Raw genomic sequence first — 22,050 nt, forward strand, 5'->3', positions numbered from 1 at the left:
TTATTAACACCAAAAAACTTGATCGCTTCATGCGCCAAAAGCCATAAACGGTTAAGCGCCAAAATGGTATTTCGTACAAAAAAACAAGGACCTGGCAACACTGCAAGACCGCGTGCTGTGAAGCAGCCTCACAAAAGCGTACAACAATACACAACGCCAAGACGGAGGTTTATTGCAAACACAATGCTGTTATTATTTTGGTCAAAGCTGTGAGTGATAAGCACGCGAGACGGCAGAACGTTGCTATGGTTATTTCTGTGTCAATCGTGTCAATTTTTAGTAAAATCAAAAACGTTGAGTTCAGGAGTGCACGTCACTCGCGCTGCGCAGTCGCAAACTCACAAAGGAACACTTATTTAAGCTTAAATTACTAATATATTCAAGATATCGATACTTAAAAAAACATCAACACCAAATTATAGCTTTTAGCCATCGATGTGCACATCCCTACTTTCAAACCACGTTTGATGCCCCTCAGCAGGCGGATTAAAAAATTTTCACATTAAAATGAATACATTTATTACACTACTTTGCGCCTTAAAATTATGAAAATATGACATTAAAGACAGGCAGAAAGCAATTAGCATGACAAATCCGTCTAAGACTTACGAAAAATCCATCATAGCGACGGAGAACTTTGATTAACTTATTACTTTTCCCCAATGCTGTGAACTAACCTGCGCCACGTGGCTAAGCAAGCATGCTAACTTCAAAGCTAGAACTGAAGTTAGAACACTAGAACTCTCTTAAACAGTTTGGCCAGTTGCATAAACATAAGTCACTAAGTTAAAACGGTGTCTTAAGAAATATTTTGACAAACTAGAAATTAGTTAGGACAGTCTTACTTTTTGGCTTCAAATTAGACCAATCTACATTTTTTATGACTGACAATAAAACGTTATCATGTCTTGAAGAAAAAATGTGTTGACTAACTTTGTAAGACTAGTCTAAGCAGTTAATGCAACTAGCCACATGTCAAAAATAAAGAAAATATATCTTATTAAAAATAAAAAGATCGATACTGCTGGAAAAACAAATATCCTCCTACCTTTACCAGCCGTTGAAAAAGACATCCGTCTGTGAAACCAATCGACTAAAAACTTTGCAGGGGTCTTTCCGCACGTGTAGTCTGGCGAGTCACGCTCTTCTTCTTCTTCTTCTTATTTGAGGTTTATGGCAGATCGCGTCGCACTATACTGCCACCCTCTGGATGTTAGAATTTTAAAGTTAACATAAAGAGTGTGTGTTTAAACAATGTGTTAGGATTTTGTACAGTTAATTTGAGACATAATTACATAGACTTTAATAGAAAAAAACATTTCAAGTCAACAAATACAATTATTATAATTAAACTGAATATAAATATATAATGTAAAGTCCACAACCTTCCTCGTTCATTTTTTTGAGTGTGGATTTTATAGAGAATTGCTTAGTGCTTGGGGGAAGTTTTTAACAAATATTGAATATGACCCACGAGGAAGAGAAAACATTTTAAATCAACCTCTGTTCTTGAACAACAAGGTTTTAAAACAAGACAAAGTCATTTATTTTAAGAAATGGATGGAAGTGGGAATAACTTAAGTAAAAGATGTAATGTATGAAGTGAAAGAGGGTTTCTTACCTGTACAATGTGTGTATGATGCATTGGATGAGGCAAAAGAGGAATACAGCAAACAAGAAATTATAAACAAGTATGAAGTAATTAAACAAGCTATACCCAAAGAGTGGATTAAAAGAATAGAAAATATTGAAAAGGAAAAAGAACAGAAAGACATTCAAGTGATTTTGGGTGAAAAAGTATACACTCTCAAAGAATGCAGTATTAAGATGTTTTATTGCTTTTTCAGAGACAGTGTTTTTAAAGAACCTATTGTAAATCGCTTCTGGCTACATAAATTTGTGAATTTAAAACAGGAAGATATATGGAGAAACATGAGGGGAAGATGTGTAGAAACAAGACTGGAGTCCTTGGAGTACACAATAAGACATAAAGTGGTATTTACTGATGTGATTTTAAACAAAATAGGAATGGAACAAAGTGCGATGTGTAAAGTATGTCACGAAAGAGAAGAAGGAATTGTACATTTGTTTTTGAACTGCAAAGAATTGGACTCTTTTTTTAAACAAATGTAAGGACATAATCAAATAATTGGACGAACAATGGAATGAGAATGAAATGGAATGGAATAGATTGGTGATGTTTGGTTGGAAAAGGAAAAGTCAAAACATGAAATTTATTAATTTATGTGTAATGTTAATGAAAAGTGCAATATGGGAAAGACGAACTGCAGCAAAAAAAGAAAAAATTGTAATTGATGTATGGACTGTTTTTAAAAGAAAAACTGAAATGTACATGGAAAGATTGTATGCCTATTTTAAACATGAGAATATGTTAGAAGCTTTTTACAATGTTTTTACGCCCAAGGTTTTGTGGGATTTTTATGTTGTTTTATTTATTAGTATGTTATGTTATAATTCATATGTGCCATTATGCTTTTTGTGCTGAGATATGTGAGAGATTGTCTGTGTGCGTGGAAAGGCTGTTTCAGTTGGGGGTAGGAACAAACCCCTGAAGAGAAAACACACAGAACAGATGGTTTCAATAAACAAGTTGCTCGCTTTATAACTATGTTATATTTAGAGAAAGTGAAAATTAGTATGTTTAACTAATGAATGCATTTAACCAATTCATGAACAATGGAGTATTGTTGTGATGTTGAATAATTATGTTTTACATATTTACTGCCTACATTTCATGCTAATTGCTAAAAGTGTTAAAGTTACAAAGATGTCCAAATAAGGACTGTGGAAATTGATTTTGTTCTATTTTATATTTCTTTAATTAATCATTTTATTCTATAAACATTGTGTGTTTCATATATGCACTGAGCTATTATGTAGAAATGAGGTGTTTATGTTTGAGAGTGGAAAGTTACCAGCTTTTGTGTGTGTGTAAGAAGCTTCAAGGAGAAACAGCATGAGGAATTTACGTCTGGAAATTGTTAAGATAAGAGAGAGGTCTGAGGGGGAAAAGTATTTAATGATGTTATTAACCAATGCTTTAATATTCACAGGATAAAATATGCAATGTATTTCTTACTTAATCAGTATTAATCATTGAATAATTGATGTAATAAATATAAGATGTTGTCTTTGATAAATGTGTATTAACCAATGAAATGAAGGTTGCATACAGAATAACCTAATGGGGGCAGGGCAGCTCAACCTTGAAGAAACAGAATCTCCTGTGTTTGTTCTTCGTGTCTGTGTGTGTCCATTTTTGCCTACAGGCTAAAATTGGGTGTGGTGAGGGAGTCAGATTCATAAGGAAAAGCAGCCTTTGTGGGTGGAGATTTTATGAAGAAAGATCGACGTCACATATTATATAAATAATTGTCAAAAAAGAGGCTGTGTGTCTTCGCTTACCAGATGTGGTCATGAGAAGATCCAGCGCGCTGTTAAACTTTTTCATATCTGATCAATAAATATTTGAACTTAGATATTCGTATCTTGTGCCTTTCCTCTAAATTATGAACATGCAATAGACGCCTTAAAGTCCAACAATTGGTGACCGCCGACGTTTTGTGGAGGGAAAGGAGAGAGTGAGAGGTGTTGTGGTTTTCATTTTCCTCCAATGAAACAATCTTCAGTCTTAGGTTTTGATTTCAAGAGATAGACTTTTATTATCCGGACAAATAAAAAGCCGAGACTCCCCTGGTTAATCCCCCCCAGAACCAGCGTCCTGGGAGGATTCCCCAAATCAGTCTGCTCCTCTGAGCCAGGCTTGGTAAATATATATGGTCTTTGTCCCTCCCCTCCATATGCTTTAACAATATGTTTCTGTTCAGGCTTGTAACTTGAAGAATCACATGACAGTCCCCAGACCAGACCAGTGTCTCCTTTCCTTGACCTATTTGACCCTTGGCTATTTGCTAATACTAAAATCCTTTGTGCCCTGAAACATGACTACACACAGCTGTTCTTAAATCCACACAGATGGCTTATCTGACCCACACAACATAACACATGACCTGCATAACTTCATAGTAAACAAATTGCGTGTGATTATAATGGTAAACTCATATTCATCATATTCATGTAGATTGGGATTAAAATACAACTTCTTCATAATCCCCGCTCTGAGGCTTAATTTAGCCTCACCTTTCCTGTTTATTTTAATCCGGAGTGCAGTTTCATAATTTAGCGTTTCAATTATTAATATCTTGTGGCTAAAGAAAGCCACTATACCTTACCAATTACTAAATTATGCCACTGCACTTCGAACTATGGACAATAAGAGCAAACCTCTTTCCATTCTTGTTTTGTCTTTGAATGTAAAAGTAAAAGAACTTTTAAAGCCCCTCTTTATAAACAGTTTAAAAATGTGTGCAATTGGTTCTGCACCTGCTGTTGGTTGTCACAGTTATGTAGAATATATTGTAATAGTTAAAAGGAAACAAAAATAAAAGCAAAGAAAACCAAAAAGCAAATAAAACAAAATTACTGAAAATAAAAACAAAAAGTAAATCATTCATAATACGAAATATTTGTTTCAATACAAATACAGCTTATTCCTCTTCTTCGTCATCATCATCATCATCATCAAAGGTTCTTGAATATTATCTACCCGTTGTGAATTCAATACTGTTTTGTAACGTAAGTTCTGATACCATTCTTGTTGATTTAAAATTAATTTTTCCATCCTCCTAATATTTTAACTTTTGTTTGATTTCATTAACTTCTGATTAAAATGTATTCAGAATATGTCTTGTATTTCTACTGGCTTCATCTAGTTGTTTTCCTAAGATAAATTAATGCCTTATTGGTAAATTTAATAATCTACTTTTGATTGTAGTACCGTACATAATTCATTTATTCTGTATTTTTATTCTGACAAAACTTTACTAAATTCCGTATTTCGCTTAATCCCATACCTTAATCTAATTTGGTACCCATTTGGTTGATTGACAGAATCTACATATAATTTTATGATTAATTGTTTTGTTCATCCTTTTATAAGGATTCTAAATACCCTTCTTTTGTAATGATTTCCTGTCTCCATCTTTATTAATAACCTTTTTCTCCCTCCTAATGATAACGAGGTTAAACATTTTCTTTTTCTACAAATCCAAAATAATTTTCCAATCGATATATTTGATCTTCAAATATTGCTCTGATTTGATTATACTATTCTTCTTATAGCATCTCTCTTCTCACTTTTACACCTTAAGCTAGACTCTTTGATGTCTTCATAATATGTCTAGAGTTTTATAGTTGATTCGTTCAAGATTCCTGTTATAAAGCATTTCATATTGACTTTTCCTAATTCTATAATTCCATAAGGTTTACATTTTCTTGTATGTATCATTCTGAAATTTCTATCCTTCCTGTTCCTATTTTTAATGTTTTGTTACTATACCATTGACACAAATATCCAAAGTGTGGCCTGCAAAATGTATTTTTAAACTCAGATTTTCCCAAATGACCTAAATATTATCAAGATAAGTTGACCTTAACTTTTTCTCTTATCCATAAGAATTCTTGTTGAATTTATCACCCTATTTATGTGGACTTGAAAATGTTATTGCATTATTGAAATCTAGTTTAGTTTAAAGCCTAAAAAGCAACTTTGTAAACATATTTCCTTAACCGTAAATATTCCCCATTTGTATCATTTGTTATCTTTGGAATGTTTCCCATAAAATGTCCACCTTATGTTCTCAGTTCAATGTCTCTGTTTTCAGTCTTTCTTTCAGATTCTGTTCCTTTGATATTGTTGCAGATCTTTCAGCAATAGTCCATCGCCAGGAAGTTTTAATTGACTGTAGCAATGCAAATCTTCTGTAGTAATCGGTTTCGTTTTTTAATTGACTGTAGCAATGCAAATCTTCTGTAGTAATCGGCTTCGTTCTTTAATTGACTGTAGCAATGCAAATCTTCTGTAGTTATCGGTTTCGTTCTTTAATTGACTGTAGCAATGCAAATCTTCTGTAGTAATCGGCTTCATTTTTTAATTGACTGTAGCAATGCAAATCTTCTGCAGTAATCAGTTTCGTTTTTTTTTTTCAATTCAATTTCTTTTGACAATTTCTCTTTTTCACTTTTTCCTCTCGGTGCTCAAAACTTTGCTCTCCATCCGTCGGTATACTTGAATTGCTTTTACTTTGATTTGGTTTTGATGTTTCTTCTTTCATATCATTGGCATTCTTTCTCCTTCTCTCCTTCTTATGAGCTCTGCTACATTGGCTGCTCCTCCCACTTGGACATTCTGGGACTGGTCTCATCCTGTCTCCCCCAGTTAGGCCCCCTGTGGCCGTGTTTGGCCTCCTCCGACCTCTCGAACCTCAGATAAGCTAGATCATCTCGCACTCATCAAGTCATGTTGTCTCATGTCCTCCTCAACTCCTTTCAGCTTTTTCTGTACACAAATAACTCAATACATAGACAATTAGTTTGTTCATATAACACTTAATTCCAGATGTTTTTACAATACGCATAGGTCTATCGGCGAATATTTCATGCAGTGTTAAAGGTGTACGGTTGTTAGTTTAGGTAAAACATAAGTTCTGTTATGATTAGTATTTTCACACATTTTGTTAAGTATGGCTTTGATGATTATTCCTTTTCTATACCTTTTTATCTACCATCCTTTGTGATTATAGATGATAGTCAAATTTTTCTTCTCTCTTGCCCGTCACATCCGTTTTTCCCTTTTTATCTCAACTCAAAATCTTTTTTCTTCTCATGAATCAAATAATTCATTTTCATTTCACTTATTCGCCCCATGTACATCTATGATAATAATATTTAGACTGAGATTTCTCACTTCTTATACAATCTAAAAAGATCTCCTGACACTCAGAGGCCCTTTTTAGCATTAATCAACCAAATTAACTTTCCGCATGTTGGAATTGTAGTTCATCCATTCTAAACCTGTATAATATTTTCCCTTATAATTAAATACGTAAATGCAAGTATCTACTTCTTATGCAAATCATAATTCACAGTAAAAATGTTTATCAAATGGAGAAACACTTGTAAGCAGAGTATGTAATTTTTTGGATCATCAATCTTTTCTTGTCATTACAGTTTTTTACAATCACTTTGCTACTATTTTCAGAACCTTGATGTCATTTTTCACAACTCTAGATACAAAACTCAAAACGGTAATCACTTGTAACACAGGCTGTCTAGTGTTCAAAACATTGCATTGTGCATTCACATCTTTAAAGACATCTTGCACTTGCACAATCATTGTTTCAAAACACAAATTTACTGTGAAATACCATGGAAACATAACTATAGATCACCCACACACAAGCAACTGATAGTTTCACTAAGTCATTGTTTGTACAATCATTAAGTATTGTAGAACAAAATTGGTGATACAGATTTCATTATGGTACATGTAGAGCAAATACATATCTGTAAAAGTTCTGCAGTAGTAGAGAGAATACGACAGACACATTGGAATCATTGAACAAAGTTTGTAATGTATTGATGAAAACACTACAGTACAATCACAACATAGGTCACGTCATTTCACAATCTGCACTCAATCATCAGTAACAAGTTGGCAGAATTGGACAAGCAATTACAAGGGCCTGCATCTATACAGTACAGTGATAATTGGTTCATGCTCCATGCTTATTGGTTACAATGAACCTCATTATCTTGAAACTTTCATGATTTTCAGTAAACATGGAAGATTCTTTGTCTGTTTCCATACAACTATTACGAATAATGCAACAGTTACTTATCATTTTGGGCAGTTGTATTGATTGATAGTTAGATCATTGTAAGAAAATGAATAGACACTTATTTGAAATGTGATGTGTGAATAGCCTTTTGAAACAGTAGTACTTTGATGTTAAGTTGTGTCATATTGAACATGTGATTTTGGTTGAATGAACAAATGATCCAAGTTTTATGTGTATTGTATCCAAGCAATTGAGAAAAGAGTTAAGAGTTTTGAAAAATGTGCATTTTGATCTTTGGTTGTGAGTTTTGTGTCTAGAGTTGTGAAAAATGACATCAAGGTTCTGAAAATAGTAGCAAAGTGATTGTAAAAAACTGTAATTGGTCTTAAATCGTGACTAGATACAATTTAGATTTATTTCCTTAAATCCTAAGTTTGTTACAATAATTAGTTATTTCTTTTTTTCTATTCTCACAGCGTTTCCTTGTTTACCTTTTATAGTATCCTATTTTGTTTTTCCAATTTATTTCTTTTATCTATTTTATTTTCCTTTCTGCCATAGCTGTTCTATGCCATTTATATTTGCTTTTAAGCTTAGTACCATCTTTGGAGTTCTAACTTCCTCTGTAGAATACCAAATTTAAAAACCCCAAATTTTCATTATGCATTTCTTCCTGTCAGATTAATAGGTGTCTGATTTGATTTCAGAAAAGGTAGTCACACCTAACAACATAAGTTCTTAATCAGCCTTTAATTTTGTCTAGCTGATTTTCTCATAAAGATTGTCTATGTCCCTATAGTATCAAGGTCTTTACTAAACATTGAACGGCTGTTTACTCTTTCCCCTTTTTCACTCAAAGGCTTGTATGAAGAAGCAAAAGTATAGTCCAGTTTTTCTCTTGTCTCCAAGAACAATATTGTCTTTGTTGGTCTCCTTCTGGATTCCACTTAGTCTTTTTGTTGTTTGTTTGTAATTGTCTCTTGAACATAATGCGCAGTGCCCCCTTCACTGCTTGAGATCAGTTATAGTCCCATTCATATACAGTAGGATGTGTCCACAGCTTAGTTTATGAGTTCTCCTCTTTTTGCAACTCCAACACTTTGATGTCACACACAGTTTTTCATTGTCTTTGCATCACCAGCTTTTATTCACTTTCTTGAATGTCAAAGGATCAGAGCTTTCAGCCTTTCAAGGTTTAACCCATTGCAAAATATTGCCTTTCAATTTAAAATAAAATTTATTTCATTTCTTCATTCATCAGATGAAGACTCCTCTTCATTTTGTTAAATCTTTTTCCTTTATATAATTTATCTGTGTCATTCACCTTTTAATAATTTTTCTGTCCTTTTTAATTTTTCATCTTTATTTCCACCTTTAATAACTTGGTCTCTACTCTTTTTTTCTCTAATTTGTTGTTTTTCTTTCAAAGCTTTACCTCTGTTTTTCTGGTAGATTTTGTTTGATCCCACACTTCCCCTGGAGCAATGAGAGTTGATCTTTACAGGTCAAATCTGGTGACCGTTTGTTTTCCCCTCCCTTTCTCTCTCTCTCTCTCTCTCTCTCTCTCTCTCTCTCTCTCGTTTCCGTTTCCGGTGTGAGTGAGTGTGAGCGTGAGCGTTTGGAGCGTCGTGAGTGTGGATAGTATTTTTCTGAGTGAGTTTATTTTTATTTTGTTTATTTTCTTTTTCTCTTTCCTTCTTCCTTCTTTTTCTTTTCTTTTGGGGATTGTGTAGTTTGTTTTGGGTTGCGCGGGGCTTTTCCCTTGCGTGGCCATGGCGGGCTCACGAGCTGGTATTCTAAATAATCTCACGCGACGGCATGGTATTAAAATAGCGTCGGCAGTGAGCGTTGAAGATTGTTGTCTAGCTGTAGGAGAGGTCGTTGGGCATGAACATATCATGTCGGCCTCTAGAATGAACAGTGTTACTGTCATTTTTCTTAGCTCTGTTGATAAGGCAAACGAGTTAGTTGAGACTGGAATAGTCATTGATAATCTTTTCACTCATGTTCTGCCTCTTTCTATGCCATCTAAAAAGGTGCTGTTGTCCAATATTCCGCCTTTTATAAGTAACGAAATGTTAGTGAGAATATTGTCCCGTTATGGTAAATTGGTATCGCCTATTAAGATGATACCAATTGGAGGAGGCTCTCCTCTTTTGAAACATGTAGTTTCGTTTAGGCGATTCGTTTACATGATTTTAAAGGATGATGAGGATCTAGATCTCTCACTGCATCTCAAAGTTGACGAGTTCGACTATGTTATTTATGTTACTACAGACAGGATGAAATGTTTCAAATGTGGTTTAGCGGGACATTTAGTCCGTGCTTGTCCTGGCAGGAATAGCGAAAACAGGGCACCAGCTGGTGACACTGTTAACTGTAGCGAGCCGGTCACGGCCGGTGCGTTAAACGCGGCTCTGTCTGTGACGGAGGCAGGTGCAATGGGAGATCTAGCAGCGGAGAACCCGCCCGCAGTTGAGGCAGCGGTAATCCAGGTAAATTGTCATAAAAATGCGGATGAGGAAAATATGCTGGTCTCGTTGGATAACGCTGAAACATTGAATGCGCCTGGCACGCTTTGTGATGGCATTGAAGTGGAGGCAGAACAGATTGAATTCAAAATTCCATCAAAAAGGAAAAATTCGGACGATTCTCAAACGATCAGAGCTAAGAAATCTGATATTGATGATCTTTATAGTGACGGTGAGTCTTCTGATTCGAGTGTCGGTCCCTCTCAGAATGATTTCTTTAGCCGCGGTTGTGAAGTGGATGACATTAAACTTTTTTTAAAAGCAACTAAAAACAAAAGAGGGATCTGTGTAAGCAATTATTTTTCTGACACAAATCAGTTTGTGGATAAAACCAGGCTTTTCATGTCGGAAGGTTTGTTTACAAATAGGGAGATTTACCGATTAAAAAAGATAGTGACAAAACTCACTTCTGACAAGGCCAATGAAGGTGGGGAGAGAATATCATAACCTGATTAGTAATGTGATGTGGATGTGTGGAGTACTGATAAGTTACTTAATCTATTTCCTTTCTCCAAACATGAGTGAAGTAAACATTGCAACTTTGAACGTCAATGGGGCAAGGGAAATTAGAAAAAGAGCTGATATTTTTGAGGTGATTAAACAAAAAAGAATAGATGTTGCTATGTTGCAAGAAACGCATAGCGACTTGAGAAATGCCACTGATTGGGCTCAAGAGTGGAATGGGGTTTCTGTATTGAGCCACAACACCTCTCTTAGTGGTGGGGTGGCTATTCTTTTTTCTAAGAGTTTTAATCCGACCTCTTATCAGGTTGACGAGGTAGTTAAAGGTAGACTCTTAAAAGTAAGAGCCACTTTTGAAAATTTTGTTTTTGTTTTTATTTGTGTGTATACTCCTACTGCACCAATAGAAAGGTTGTTGTTTTTAAATACGTTGTGTTCTGTGTTGCAAAAATGCTGTGAAGAAGAATATTTATTTTTGGGTGGTGATTTTAACTGTACTATGTCAGACATAGACAGGAATCATATCGAACCTCATTTGCCATCTCGTAACCGCTTAACCCAGCTTGTCAAAACGCATGAGCTCTGTGATGTTTGGAGACAGTTTCATGATACACAGAAACAATATACTTGGACTCATGTTCGTGACAGTATGATTTCACTGGCAAGACTGGATCGGTTTTATGTTTTTAAGCATCATTGTAACATTATAAGAAAATGTTTTATTATTCCACTTTGTTTCTCTGATCACAGTATGGTGCAATGTTCTGTATTTTTAAACTCCATAAAGCAAAAAAGTGCATACTGGCAGCTCAACACTACTTTGTTAAGTGACAGGTATTTTAAAGATATGTTTAAACTGTTTTGGGATGAGTTTAGGGCTACAAAGGGATCCTTTAAGTCATTAAGACAGTGGTGGGATTTTGGGAAAGCCCAAATAAGACAATTTTGTTTGCAGTATACTCAAAACGTCACTAGAGAGACTTTGTTGAATATGAACATCTTGGAGACTGATATTTTAAAACTTCAAGATTTAGTTGAGTCGACTGGTGGCCAGATTTATTTTGATTCTTTATCAAAAAAGAAGACACAGTTGGCTGATCTGCTGGGTTTTAGAACACAGGGGGCTCTGGTCAGGTCGAGGTTCCAGAGTGTGGATCAGATGGATGCTCCATCCAGGTTCTTTTTCAACTTGGAGAAAAAGAACGGGCAGAGCAGAGCCATTCATGCTCTGCGCGCTGAGTCTGGAGGATTATTGACAGACCCTGCTGATATTCGTAATAGAGCATTTGTGTTTTACGAAAAGCTGTATAAAAATGAACTTGGGGCAGAATTCAGGAGTGATAGTGAATTTTTCAATGACTTACCCCAGGTCTCTGAGGAAGTCAATGCTGAGATTGCTGGTGATTTGAGTTTAAGCGAACTGTACAAGGCTCTCCAAGGTATGGCGTCTGGAAAGGCGCCGGGTATTGACGGCCTGCCAGTAGACTTCTATAAGTCGTTCTGGGCAGAACTGAAAGTGGACCTGCTGGAGGTGCTGAATGAAAGCTTGGCTGAAGGCCAGCTGCCTCTGAGCTGCCGTAGAGCAGTTCTAACACTCCTGCCCAAGAAAGGAGACCTTACGGACATAAAGTGCTGGCGCCCCCTGTCTTTACTTTGTAGTGACTACAAATTGCTCTCAAAAACCCTGGCCAACAGGCTAGCAGGAGCGCTGGATGGTGTCATCCATCCTGACCAGACCTACTGTGTTCCTGGCAGGTCTATATTTGACAATATTTCATTGGTTCGTGATATTGTAGAGGTCTCCAAGATGTTGAATATAGATTGTGGACTAATCTCATTGGATCAGGAGAAGGCTTTCGACCGTGTTGAGCATTGCTATTTGTGGAGGGTTTTAGAGGCATTTGGGTTTTGTAAAAATTTTATAAACTGTATTAAAGTTCTTTATAGTGGCGTGGAGAGCATTCTGAAAGTGAACGGTGGCTTATGTGCTCCTTTTTAAGCTCAAAGAGGTGTAAGGCAGGGGTGCTCTTTGTCTGGCATGCTCTATTCGTTAGCGATAGAGCCTCTTTTACAGCAAATACGGGTCAAACTTTATGGTTTATATTTGCCAAACTGTGTCAAAAATTTTGTATTGTCGGCTTATGCCGACGATGTCATAATTATGATTAGTAGGCAAAGTGATATTCAGGTTTTGTTAGGTTTGCTTAAAACTTTTAAAGAGTTATCTTCTGCCCGGGTTAACTGGAGCAAGAGTGACACTTTTTTTTTAGGTAAGTGGACAGGTGGGAAACCAGATCTCCCTACAGGGTTAGGGTGGGGAAAATCAGGTTTTAAATACTTGGGAGTATATGTTGGTGATGATTTAACAGTGCAAAAGAATTGGGAAGGACTCATTGAAAAAGTGAAAGGCCGTTTGGATAAATGGAGATGGTTAATTCCAAAAATGTCATACAGAGGACGTATTTTAATCATAAATAATTTAGTTGCTTCCTCACTATGGCACAGGGTTGCTTGTATTGATCCTCCATTACAATTGTTAGCAAAAATCCAGGCTATTTTAGTAGATTTTTTCTGGGATAAATTGCACTGGGTCCCACAAAGTGTGTTATTCTTGCCTAAAGATGAGGGTGGGCAAGGCTTGGTACACTTACAAAGCAGAGTAGCAACTTTTCGGTTGCAATTCATACAGAAACTTCTTACTGGTTCAGTCGAATTCAAATGGTGTTCTGTTGCTTATGTGATTTTACAAAATCTTGAGAAGTTGGGGTTAGACAAAACTCTTTTTTTACTTGATCCAATGAAATTGAACACTTCTGGTCTACCAGTGTTTTATAAGAACCTTTTTAAGGTGTGGAGTCTGTTTGTTTTTAAAAAAGCAGAGAACTCTGAGTCACTTTATTGGCTGTTAGAAGAGCCTTTAGTCCGTGGAGCACGCCTGGATTTGTCTGCAAGTGGACTTTATCCAGGCCTTAACAAAACACTTATTGACAGTAAAATTACCACTTTGGGACAATTACTGGAAAAATCAGGACTTGATTTTATGAATGGAGAAGCAACGGCTGAGCATCTGGGAATTCGGTCAACCCGTCTAGTTGCACAGTTATTGGTGAAATGGCAGACGATTCTTAGTGCAACGGAAAGAACTTTGTTGTCTGAGTATCGCGATGGACTCTGTGAATCGGAGCCTAAAGACTCTTTTCCTTCTCTGTTTCTTTCAGTGAGCCTGGAAGAGGTCTCTGGAGTGTTTTTAAAGACTGTTGATGACTTGTGTGAAGATTTCTTTTCTTGCTCTGGGAAAATGTTATATAAGTATTGTGCTGTCATTTTTAACAAAAGAATGTTAGATAAGAAAGTTGATACTCCATGGCGTGATTTTTTTAAACTGAATGTGAATATAAAACCTGAATGGAGAGCACTTTATAAGCCACCGTTGACGAAAAAGATAGGGGATTTACAGTGGAGAATCCTCCATGGTGCTGTTGCAGTTAATGCTTTTATCTCTATTTTAAATCCTGAAATTGATGCTGTATGTCCCTTTTGCACTGAGAGAGAAACCGTTTTTCATGCATTTGTAAAATGTGCAAGATTGGAGGTTTTATTTCTGTTTTTAGGAAATATTTTTCAAAGGTGCAATGAAACTTTTACTACGGTGTCTTTTATTTTGGGTTTTAAATATGTGATGAGGAAAAGATTTGTATGCCAGTTGTTGAATTTTGTTCTAGGCCAGGCAAAATTGGCTGTGTACATAAGTAGGAAAAAGAAAGTTGAACAAAATTTGAGCCAGAATGTGGCTGCAATGTTTTCAAACATGGTGAAAGCAAGAATATTGATTGATTTTGCATACTACAAGCTTATGGATGACCTTATCACTTTCGAAGGTATTTGGTGTTATAATGAGGCTTTGTGCTCTGTTTCTGAAGGTGATTTGGTTTTTGCACATTTATTGTGAGATGGTTTTGTTCTTAATATTTATGCACATTGTAGTGTAAAAATATTGTGAAAATTATTTGTAATAAAAGTTTGTTAAAATTCTCTCTCTCTCTCTCTCTCTCTCTCTCTCTCTCTCTCTCTCTCTCTCTCTCTCTCTCTCTCTTTCTCTCTCTCTCTAAGCATTTCCTTGATTGTTAATTATCTCTTCTTCTTTTTCTTTCTTTTAGTTAATATTTTTATTTAGTTATATTTCTTCTCACACAATGCCACATCAAATGTTTCCTCATTTGAACATCCAATTATTCTATTTTCTAATTCTCCACACAACAGTTGTTTAATCCTTATTTTTCCATTAATCTGACTGCCATAATCTTTTCTTTGCAATATAACAGACCTTATATTTTATAATTATTTCTCATTTTAACACTTCACAATCTTATTGTTTTTTATTTGTCCAATTTATCTACTCTCCAAATAATTGCTCAGATTCCCAATGTGTCCTTAAAACAAGATTCTTTCAAATAATGTTAAACTCCATCACACACTTTTGTGCTTTTCTGGGCAAGCTATACTTTTCCTATCGAGCACACTCATTTATTTGAATCAATCATTTAAATGAGTTATTCAGATATTAGAAGTACCTGCGTACTTTACTATAAAAATTTATATTTGTGGCTACAATAACTCCACAATACCTTCCAATATCATATTTATTACCCAGCATTTATAACTGTCTCTTATTCTTATCGTATTTATATTCATACTTATATCTTACTCATATTCACATCTTTCACAAACTGTATTACCTCTCCACAGTTTTAAAACAATCCTTCACTCCACTTTAGTGTAACACAACACCTCTCTGCGCTCTTTGCAGAGCCACAGAAGAAAGACACACCCACTGCTCACTCAGCCCCTACTCTTGCCATCTCATACATTCACACACAGACTCTTTATATCACAGACACATTACATCCTCACACAAATAAAATAAAACAACTCTATCTAGACTACCTGGCCAAGTTCATCATTCCACTTCACTTCCATCAACGTGGAAAAGATTCACTTAAACAATTTACCAATACGACATGACAAATAAAACAAAAACAATATCTCTTATCAGCCCGGGCCTTTCAAAACAACAAGACAAATAACACATAGATTGTACCTGACCTACAGGATTTAAGTACTCTTCTCTCCGAACCCCAACGTGTCTGCCCTGACACGGTAACACTCAGGTTCGCGAAACTTCTTAGGCATTTTCTCAACTTAACATTAAATCTTTATCCAAGCCTCCAACGACAAAAATAAAACTCATTCACACAATAAACCATCATCTGTCCTAGCCCACATTCCTTTTGAAAATGAAACCCTTTATTCTTATCATTTAAGCTAATAATCTTTAATTTCCCCTTTTTATTCTTAAATTTGGAAGAGCATTTGAGATTTGACCACACCGAGCCCTCTCAGGTGAACAATACAATCTTTAAACAAGCAAAATTGATTGATTAATAGGTGGCCACCTGATTGCATTGCCCATCGAGAAAGTTAGCTGTAGTCTCTGGTTCTGTGCTCTTTTTGATATCCCATCTGGTGTCAATTGTTTGACCAAACCTTAAATTTCAAATGTATGTTTGATAACCTATAAACCAAATTGTTAACCCAACCATTGTTCAGTAATAACCCATTAGCATTTATGTACAACCCTTTATGTATTTAATTGGGCTCTATTTATTTTATTTATTTATTTCCTTAGGGCTCATTCTTCCACACTATAACTCAGTAGTTATTTACCCTACACTCAAAGGATACACTTGCACCCCCTTAACAACCCGCAGAGACTGCCTAAGGGAAACTCTCTCCCTGCCTGCCAGATGCACGTTCACATTTCTCTCACTAACACACAAACTGCAGCTGCATACATACACACTCAAACACAAATTATTAAATAATTACACAATCGTCAGTGCACTTCCCCGACGTGACGACTTTTGCGTGTCCTTTTTTACATTACCCAATTAAACAATCATTATAATGATTTAAACTTTTAACTTCAAATTCAACCAAATTAAACCTCTACGCTTTACACTTCCTCAACAAACGTAGCATATGCACCCTTGCATACAAACTCTTGCGCATTCTCTTAACTTAAAATCTGTTTCAATTCACCCTGATCATCAAAGCCAAAGTAACTTAATACAGATTCATGCATGCATGCCTTAATTAGATTGTACCCTTGAAATCAAAACCCAGTTCACATATATGGTTCTTAAATTTAGAAGAGCTTAAATTTCTCACCACATTGAGCAAAGTCTGGCAAACAACACAAACCTAATTTAATAAGCAAAAAGTGCTTACCTTATGGCCATACGTTGTTTGTGTTGCTCGTCAGGTTCGCCCAGGTGGTGTGACTGTCCAGCTCTTTTCTATCCCGGGTTTCGGCACCAAATGTTGTGGTTTTCATTTTCCTCCAATGAAACAATCTTCAGTCTTAGGTTTTGATTTCAAGAGATAGACTTTTATTATCCGGACAAATAAAAAGCCGAGACTCCCCTGGTTAATCCCCCCCAGAACCAGCGTCCTGGGAGGATTCCCCAAATCAGTCTGCTCCTCTGAGCCAGGCTTGGTAAATATATATGGTCTTTGTCCCTCCCCTCCATATGCTTTAACAATATGTTTCTGTTCAGGCTTGTAACTTGAAGAATCACATGACAGTCCCCAGACCAGACCAGTGTCTCCTTTCCTTGACCTATTTGACCCTTGGCTATTTGCTAATACTAAAATCCTTTGTGCCCTGAAACATGACTACACAGTACACACAGCTGTTCTTAAATCCACACAGATGGCTTATCTGACCCACACAACATAACACATGACCTGCATAACTTCATAGTAAACAAATTGCGTGTGATTATAATGGTAAACTCATATTCATCATATTCATGTAGATTGGGATTAAAATACAACTTCTTCAGAGGAAGAAGGGTTTCACATTGAAGAAACCAGAGAATGGAGGGCTCCATTTCAACACAAAAAGAGCGCTCTACTAAAACAAGGTAAGCAGAAACCTGTTGTATCGAATTTTGCTATTTGGATATACCAAATTACTCGTGTTGATAAGGAGTTTCGAACTGAAATTAATTATTTAAACAGTAAGAATTGATCAGAGTGAAAAACTTTTTGAAATCTTTGAATTTTGTTAATAAATGAAAGGTTGAGGAGTCCTTTAACGCATTAGGCGTTATAAAATACTGACTCGGTTGTAGCCGTAAGGGGTGCGAACCCTTGGGTGAAGGGCCCATAAAAAGTAATAAAAAAGGTTGAGGATTCCTTTAACGCATTAGGCGTTATAAAATACCAACTCGGGTTGAAGCCCGTAGGGGGTTGAGAAACCAATGGGTGGAGGGCCCAGGAACCATCTAATTGAGTACAGTATTACATTTAAGGGTTGAGAAACCGTTAGGTGAAAATCCTACGAATATTGTAATTTATGGTTGGAGGCCATTAGTGCATTAGGCGCTATAAAGTACCAATTTGGGTGAAAGGTCCGTTAGGTGAAATTCCTACGAATACTGTTAATGGCGGTGTAAGTTAACAGAATTAAATATAAGGTTGAGGATTCCTTTAATACATTAGGTGTTATAAAATACTGACTCAGTTGTAGCCGTAGGGGGTGTACAGCAGCCCGTGAGGTGTAAGGCCTACGAATACTGGAAAAGAAAATTGACGTCTTACTGTTATTGTTGTGGTTTTGTCTGAGAAATTGTATTGTATTTGTACCGTGTATTGAACGTTGATATATATTATGGCTGAATTTCAGAAAGAGTGTGATGCATATGTGTGTTCACCGGTGTATGTGCCATGGCAAAAAATAATTCAATTAATGATGGCCCAAACTGATCCTAACGATGTTAAGAAAAGACAAAAAGAGGTTGCATTAGTTAGGGGAAGTTGACAGTGGTGCAGCTGCAAAGCCAAAGGAAGTTAAACAAGGAAACAGTCAGCCAGACTCAAGTGTGACACCTACGGCTCCTCCTCCAGCTCCACCCCCAGTGAAATCGATCTACCCCTCCTTGCACACACCTACTCCTTATGAGAAAGCCAAAGCCCCAATGCAACAGCCTGTTTTTCAAATCAATAGCGGTGAATTGAATGTAGATGTAGATTTTATTTGTGTGAAAATGTAGTGTGTCTGTGATATATTGAGTCTGTTAAAACCATAAATGGGATTAAGCAAAATCTAGCAGAAAGACAGAGGCGAAGCTTTGAGAGAAAAACAACAAATTACAGAAAAGAGTAGAGACCAAGTTATTAAATGTGGAAATAAAGATGAACAATTAAAAAAGGACAGAAAATTGTTAAAAGGTGAATGACACAGATAAATTGTATAAAGGACAAAAGATTTAACAAAATGAAGAGGAGTCTTCATCTGATGATGGAAGGTGGTCACAAAATAAATTTTATTTTAAATTGAAAGGCAATATTTTGCAATGGGTTAAGTAAACCTTGAAAGGCTGAAAGCTCTGATCCTTTGACATTCAAGAAAGTGAATAAAAGCTGGCAAGAAACAGACAATGAAACACTGTGTGTGACATCAAAGTGTTGGAGTTGCAAAGAGAGGAGTAACTCATAAACTGGACTGAGAACACATTCTATTTGAATGGGACTATAATTGAACTCAAGCAGTGAAGGGGGCACTGCATATGGTCAGAGACAATTACAAGGATGAAACACCAAAAAGACTGAGTGGAATCCAGAAAGAGACTCACAAAGACAATAATGTTCTTGGAGGCAAGAGAAACTGGACAATACTTCACTGGACACTGAACTTTTTCATCTTCATACGAGCCTTTAAATGAAAAAGGGGAAAGAGTAATCAGCCGTTCAATGTTTAGTAAAGACCTTGTTACTGTAGGGACACAGACAATCTTTATGAGAAAATCAGCTAGACACATTTAAAGGCTGATCAAGAACTTTGTTGTTAGGTGTGACTACCTGTTCTGAAATCAAATCAGACTCCTGTTAATCTGACAGGAAGAAATGAATACTTGAATTTGGTATCTACAGAGGAAGTTAGAACTCCAATGATGGTATTAAGCTAAAAAGCAAATTTATATGGCCTACAACAGCTATGGCAGAAAGGAAATTAAAATAGATAAAAGAAATAAATTGAAAAAGAAAAAAAGAACACCATAGAACACTATAAAAGGTAAACAAGAAAAGCTGTGACAATAGAAAAATAACTGATTATTGTGACAAACTTTGTATTTAAGGAAATTGCCAGCCCAGACATCATATATGTGCATGAAGGTGTTCAAATGGCAGATCTAATCACTGAGGGTGAGCCACATGGTTGCATACCATTGACTGATATAAAAATTATTATTGTTATAATTAATTGTAATTGTTATACCATTGACTGAAAAAGCAAACAAATTGAGAGATGGTTTGTTCGCAGTACCACTGACAACTCCCCAACCAGTAATCATAATGTTTACAGATGGATGTTGTTTTAGAGCATCAGATGGTTCGCTAAAGGCAGGTTTTGCAGTTGTTGAACAGGTTGAGGGTGATTTTGTGACTAGAGTGAGTGGTAACTTGGAGGGTAAGCAGTCAGCACAGAGAGCTGAAATGGTGGCTGTTATCAAAGCCTTGCACTACACTGGTGAAGAGAGGGTGATTGTTTATAGTGACTCTGCATATGTGATTGGTGCAGTATATATGGAACTGCCATATGGCAGATAGGTGGGTTTGAAACCAGGAAAGGCCGGCCTATAGTAAATGCTAGCAAAGCCTGACACATACTACAGGCTGTGAAGGTATCTAATGAAGTGGCTGTTGTCAACTGCCTAATACACCACTTATATCCCCAACCATGGTTTCCCAAGACAAAGTTAGATCTGACAAACTGACAAACACGCAATGGAATTGACATATAGTTTCGGGGCTGCTTATCACCCCAATGTTAGAGCAAAGATGAAATAATGAACCTGACTTTGACATTAAAATTTGACTTGACAAAATCTGTGCACAGACAAAAATAACATGGCTTGAGGCATTACCAATTGCATTAATGTCTATTCGCTCTTCTGTTAACAGGATTTCTGGTTTCACAACCTTTGAATTGCTTACAGGTCATCAGTTTCCGGGTCCGAGGAATGACCTGGTGAAGGACCCAATCCTGCCACTACCTAATGATGTTTATTTCTACAAACTAACTGCTCTGATTAAACATTTTTCTTGCCAGGCTACCACACAACGAAATTGTGAGAACGACCCAGCTGTTATAGATGATGTTTGGGTTTCTAACAGACACAGGTGTGGACCTGAGGACTCAGGTCCAAGAGAGGGAGAGTGTTGAAAGTAAAAGTGAATCAGCTGGAATACAGAGAGGACAAACAGGAAGTGGTAACACATCAGTGGTAACACTCACACAACACCAACAACAAAGTCAACAAACACTCTGTAAAATTGTGCATAAAAAAGGTGACATTTTTTCCAGCCCAGTAACAGAACCCCTAGCACACTGTGTGAGTGCAGATTGTGCCTACGGAGCAGGTATAGCCGTACAGTTCAAAGCGAAGTACGGTACACAGAACGAACACACAGGTGAATGTGCAGTTACCCATGAGGACGACGGCAGATTGATTTTTCATTTAATAACAAAACAAAAATGTACTGATTTACCAACATATGAGAATTTTACCTACAGCCTCAGATGTATGAGAGAGTGGTGTGAGAAAGAAAACATAACAAGTGTATCCACTCCCCGGCTGGGGTGTGGCCTGGATAAATTGGATTTCCACAAAGTGCTGGAAATCCTGACAGAAGTGTTTAGAGACCTGAATATCACAATTACCATATATTCATTATAACCTGGGTAACTACATACCATATTGACCTTTGAATTTTGACCTTTGAATTTCTTAAGTTTCTTATACAATTCTACAGTATTAATTTCATATTTCATTTTTCTTTTCCTTTTTGAATTTACGATTGTTATTTGAGTATTAGCCAATAGGCATAAGTGTATTTTTTCCACAGAGATGAAGCTATATGGAAATTGGAAGGTTCTGTGGGCCCTAGGAGTTATAACTGCAATTATAATCACCATAATATTTGGCATAAACAATGGAGATCCCTGTGTAACAGACTGATAGTGTCTGCAATAGAGAAAAAAGAGAATAGTCCACCCCCATATAGCATGACCTATTAGGCCTACAGAACCTGGATGAGGAGGAAGAAGAAAATGTGTGACCTCTTTCAGAGGTCAAGAGAGGGAATTGTGGGATTTTTATGTTGTTTTATTTATTAGTATGTTATGTTATAATTCATATGTGCCATTATGCTTTTTGTGCTGAGATATGTGAGAGATTGTCTGTGTGAGTGGAAAGGCTGTTTCAGTTGGGGGTAGGAACAAACCCCTG

This window comes from Paramisgurnus dabryanus, chromosome 13 (genome assembly GCF_030506205.2).
Source record: "Paramisgurnus dabryanus chromosome 13, PD_genome_1.1, whole genome shotgun sequence".
Classification (NCBI taxonomy): domain Eukaryota; kingdom Metazoa; phylum Chordata; class Actinopteri; order Cypriniformes; family Cobitidae; genus Paramisgurnus; species Paramisgurnus dabryanus.